The sequence below is a fragment of the Limulus polyphemus genome, unplaced genomic scaffold, assembly GCF_000517525.1.
Source record: "Limulus polyphemus unplaced genomic scaffold, Limulus_polyphemus-2.1.2 Scaffold859, whole genome shotgun sequence".
Classification (NCBI taxonomy): Eukaryota; Metazoa; Arthropoda; class Merostomata; order Xiphosura; family Limulidae; genus Limulus; species Limulus polyphemus.
The window spans coordinates 29,618-35,456 of record NW_013666469.1 but is presented as its reverse complement, the minus strand read 5'-3'; the positions used below and the strand labels follow the sequence as shown (position 1 = coordinate 35,456).

Sequence of the window (5,839 nt, the reverse complement as noted above, 5' to 3'; positions counted from 1 at the left end):
TAACTATGAGAAAAGAGCCATTACAAATTCATCCAATCTAGTCGTTAACTTTCCCACGGGAACGATGTTGCTACTCCGAGTGAAATTGACGATTATCTGTTCAGAACACAATGTTATACAAAACGTCATTTGATAGATGAAAATATTGACTTTCTATTAGTTATAGGTAATATATAATGAAACGTAAGAGAGAACTATTAACAAATTGTGACAGAGAGGATGTGACAGGTGGGTGTGGCAGAAGGAGTCTGATTATCTATTTGATAGCTCTGTAACCAAGCAAAATTGAAGGCTATAAAAATTGTTGTCTGTTTGAGCAATAACAATTTTATACAGAGTATTTTTCGTGTAATTTCGTTCATTTTAGAAAGGTGTTGGATAAAATAGGGATGATGACATGTTAAGACAAAATGCGACACGTGGGTCACACTAGTGGAAATTCAGGATTTTTTTTATATATTTTCTTGTAGAATTAAAAACTTAAAGCTTATATACTATTAACATATGGATTATTATCTAGGATTGTATGCTATTCTAATTGGTATAACATAAACAAAAAGTAGTTTAATAAACTTTTGAAGGTAAGACACTAAAACCTTGTGTCATGTGTAGTAAAGGCTACCTGGGGAGATAGGGGCTTGATATCTTGCTTTATCTTCTTCCCTTGAGCTCTAGTGGTGAATGCAGATGCCTCTTTTATTTTCTTTCTATCTGGTTTCTCCACATTCCTTCCACCTGATATGTTTCCAATCACCAACTAAAATATTGGTGCCTTGATATGCATGACTTCAAGGTCATTTACATAATATGAAGTATCCACCTTTATTTTTTGATATGGGAAACTTTCTCATTGTTCCATCACTTAGCACACACAGATGTACTTTGCCTATCATTTGGTCATCAGATACTAGACTGGTTCTCACTGCTACACTATTACACCCAGTTTCTCATAGAACCTTCACTTTCTTGATGAGTTGTCTTGATTGTGTTTTTCTTGCAGCAACATCTATGGTAACAGTCACTTTTTTCTTGTTTCTTGCCAGTGCTATCTTTATAAGTAGCTCCAGCTGCTTTAAGTTGAGAATTCTGCTCTTTCTTTTTGGTAATGGACTTGAACTCCTTTGCGATATGCCCTATTTTATAACAAATATAGCATATTTTTTGCCATTTGTCTGTTAATCTCCTGTCACTATTGGTAAATTCCTGCTCTCGGTCAGGAATTACTGGTTTTGACTTTAATTAGATATTCTTGGACCATGAGCTTCCATATACTGTTCTGCCAGCTTCATTATCTCGTTCACGTCTTTTGGTGCTCTTTCATTTAGGAACAATGGCACGTCAGTTGAGCACGTGATCATGAACTGTTCAGTATTAGTAGATCTGTTAGTCCATCAAACTATTTTCACATTTGGCCATTTCAGTCCATATCTGGTGAAGTATCGCCGTTGACGTGCCACAAACTGAAATACAGTTTCTCCAGTGTCCGGCTTAACTCTTCTGAACTTCTAACGAAAAGCTTCTACAGTAAGTTCATATCTTTTCAGCAATGCCACTATTAATTTGTTATAGTCCATGGCAACTTCTGATGCCATGCTTGCATATACTTGTAAACATTTTCCTGTGAGAAACAGACTGAGACAGACTGCCCAGTCGCCTTTGTCCCATATCTTTCATATCTCTCCAGGAAAACATCCATGTCATATTTATGTTCATCAAATTTGCACAGCTTGGGTCGGTTTTCCTATTGTCATTCTTTAGTCCATCTTCTTTCTGTTGGGTGAGCTTGGCAATTTCAGTTTGTGCTATTATTCATTCTCCCTCTATTTCAAGTATCTATCTCCTTTCTCTCCTTTTCTTCTTTCAGTTATTCTTCCTCTATTCTCTGCCTCTCCCCTTTCTCTTCTCTGCCTCTTCCCCTTTCTCTTCCGTTGCTGCTCTTCTCTCTCTAGTTCTTGTTCTTGTTTGAGAAACTCTCGTAGTTCACTGTCTTTTAACACAAGATGCTCACCTCTTTCTATCCAATTATCAAAATATGACATGGTCATATATCATAATTGTAATCTCTACACTATTTGTGCTACTACAGTTGTGCGTATATAGGCCCACTTCTTCTGGCTGTCGTTCACGTCTTCTTTCACTACCGTTTGCCACTGTATAATCCTGGCTGGCTCGCCAAAAGTCAGGGTTTTATATATATGTGGGCTGGTATTTTTCTACAATAGATGTCTGTGACTTCTTGGTCATAAATTCGAACAATAAATGGACAACACACAATCACTTGTTTTAAAAGGATATATTCAATACAAGTCAAACGTATGAACAAAAATTATTTACACAATAGAATATCACAGTTGTATCTAAAAATCTAAATAATAATATTTTCTTGTTAAAAGTCTACTTAGGCTGATTCAATTACTTTAGAATCCAATTGAGTAGACAAACTATTTTTCTCTATCTTTATCACAATAGTATTAGTGAATAATTCACTTATGCTACCCCATGGGTTACCACAGTTGTATCCAACTTCAAATAATTGTCTCCTTTACCTCAAAGTCCACACAGACGGGTTAAATTACTTTAGAACACCCTTTGACAAGACACATTATTCTCCTTAACTCTATTAAACTGTGAAACTCACTTTAAAGTATCGCCCATTGCGGCTAATCACTCACACACTGGCTAACTTCACGTTTTTAAACTTTTTTGTAATTGAACATTACTTTGATTTCACTTTTATCTCTACTTCACACTTAACTTGCTCTCGATCGATCACCCATAGATATATATCTTGTTCACTGAGGCCTCGAATTTTCGACAAACGCTATTACGTAACAATACTGCTTCAAGGTAGCGAGAAAAACAGCGAAAAGTGTTAAAAAGTGACATCCAGAATGTAGCTTCACGGGAGTTGAAGGAAGTGCAGAAGAAGGACCCTTCACCACAAAACCTTTGGGGCAGTGCCAGAGAGAAAAAGTCGAGCACAAGATAAAGAGGAAAGAGACTTGAAACAGAGGACCGGAAAGGAGTATTGTACCAGATCTATCAAATCAGTTCTACTGCATAAGCCAAATCCACATATAATATTATTCACAAGATCAACTAACAAAGCAGAAAGAAACCTTAACTATATCTAGATGGGGCACTCCTCGAAGTCGCCACATCTGTAAAATTTTTAGGATTAATTTACGACTCAAAAATAACGTGAATTAAAGCATATTAGTTTATGACAAATCGGATCTGGCTTGGAGCGAGGTATCGTACATGTCTGACAGGTAATAATCAAGGAGCTTCATCAGACGCTACACTCAAAATATATACATATAACACATACATTAGGCGAGTCATAAAACATGCCTGCACGCACGGTTAACGTTTCTGACACACATATAGAACATCTACAGAAAACACAAAACTATATACTCACAAAAGCTGATAAGTCCCCCCGTACAACAAACTTAACCTTTTTACACACATACCCAAACACCTCTCGGTTATCTGATAGACTCCTTGAAAACTCGCTCAAATACTATAGGAAAAATAAAAACAACTTAGTGGACAACTTAGAGAGGTATATCATACATGATGGACAAATTCAGAAGTACCTCTCGCTATTAAATAATATTATTAAAACGGTCACTTAGTGCTAAACATTACAGAATTTTTTTCGATACATTTATAATTTTATTCTAAAAAAATAGGTTTATTTTATGTGTACTAAATAGCAGACTTTATAGGGCCGGAAGTCTTTACAGTAGGTGTCTGTGATTTGCTAGCGATAAATGTCAACAATTAACGGACAATCCACAATCCACTTGTTTTAAAATAATATAATCAAAACAAGTTAAACGTACGTACAAAAATTCGTTATACTATTGGTTATTAAAGTTGTATCCAGAGCTTTAAATAATTGTCATCTTTTCGTCAAAGTCCACACGGGCGGATTCGATTATTTTAGAACACTCTTTGACAAGACATCTTATTTTTCTTTATCTCTGTTGTTACAACACCACTGTGAAACTCACTTTAGATATTCCCCGTTATGGCTAAACTGACAATCACACAGGCTAGCTTCACTTTCACTATCTTACTTTAACTTCTTACTTGTGCTCTGTGTCTGCTCGTATTTATTACAAGTGATAGAAAAATCTAGAAATATCTAGCCCTCTAGTACAACAATATTCACATAACGAGAAGAACCTAGAAGCTTCGACTAAGATGACTTCAACAGTATTACAAAAGCCTAGTTTAACAATTAGAACTGCACAACGTACGACTCGTACATAGTTACATGACGAAACTTGTTACAACTATGGCTTTTAAAATAAGTAACTTGTTATGAACCCTAAATAATTATTAAATATTAAATCACTAAATAAATTTAAAAATAACTCTTTAGCTAAACAGTCTTGTATATCCAACACTAAAATTGATTTGTGTGTATATACTGCATTATTACTGAATGGACTGTAGTGTGAAAGTAGAACTTTGTGTAAACCCACATCAGCGATTTGTGTGTAATTATGTAAAATTGATGATATCAGCCCATAATATGGACAAGGCTTTAAAAGGACTGGGAAATATTATTTACGGACGCTATGGAAATAATCTAGCATTGTGTAAGTGTGGGAATTATTACCGGAAAGATTCCGTGTGGATAAAATAAAACCTCAGCAACCTGGAAACAGCATCATTAGCACGGACCCCGTGACGACATCTTGCATTGTAGACTTGACCAAACTACAGTATCAAGAAGCAGAAGTTTTAAACAATAAAGAAAGTACCAAAATCGTCTTAGAAGGAAAACAAATTAATAATAAAATCCGAAACATCTGTTAGGGAGGGAGGAAAAGATCGAAGGTGTACCTGACCTTCCCAGGTCCAACAAAATCGGACCAAAAAATCGAATATAGCGAATGACATGACCTAAGGAGTTCGAAATGTTATTATTTGTTTTAAATATAAGATTTAATACTCATGTCGGCCATTTTTACCATATATGCTTCAAGTAGGTCTCTCGTAATCATGACCTGGTAAAGTAGGGGTTTGACATTCCAAAATACCAAAACTGATAGTGGTAAGTTAAGGGTAGGAGGCGGAACCTCCATAATATAACAAATATAAAACTGTACGTAGATGTGTATGCTTGTTTTAGATGCTTGAATTGTTGTTTTTGTTCACTTACCCAATAAGTAAATTAGATGACACAGAAAGTGAATTTCTGATTACAAGTTATGTTCTCTCTAAGCCTAATGTAAAAACGGCTTGTTTAATTTTTTGACCTGAACATTTCACTCTTATAATCTAAATACCTATACATAAGATAATTTTTATTAAGGTTTGATGACTTTTTCTAAGGTCAAACAATATGATTTACCTATTCATCAATTTTTTACTTAGAATAATTAAGAGAGAAACTATCTTGACAAGAATAACTTTGTAGATATTTTCCTGGTTTTATGTTTCAACCATTGATTGTAAGAGAGAGATATAATGTAATTATAATGAACAATACAAACACGCATATATATATTTTAATTAAGGTGACTTTTTCTAAGGTCAAACAATATGATTTACCTATTCATCAATTTTTTACTTAGAATAATTAAGAGAGAAACTATCTTGACAAGAATAACTTTGTAGATATTTTCCTGGTTTTATGTTTCAACCATTGATTGTAAGAGAGAGATATAATGTAATTATAATGAACAATACAAACACGCATATATATATTTACAAAGTAAAGATATTATTTTCCTACAAGTTATAAAAATGAAATTTCTGATATGATATTAAAACATACGCGTTCATAATGTCTTGATAGAAATTAATAAAAAACCCT

The 5,839-nt window shown here is 34.3% G+C and overlaps 1 protein-coding gene across 1 annotated transcript in view; it reads right to left on the bottom strand.

Annotated features, from left to right (window-relative positions):
• LOC106460906 overlaps positions 1–5,839 on the bottom strand; it is a 12,233-nt gene that overhangs the window by 5,848 nt on the left and 546 nt on the right. The window lies entirely within an intron of this gene.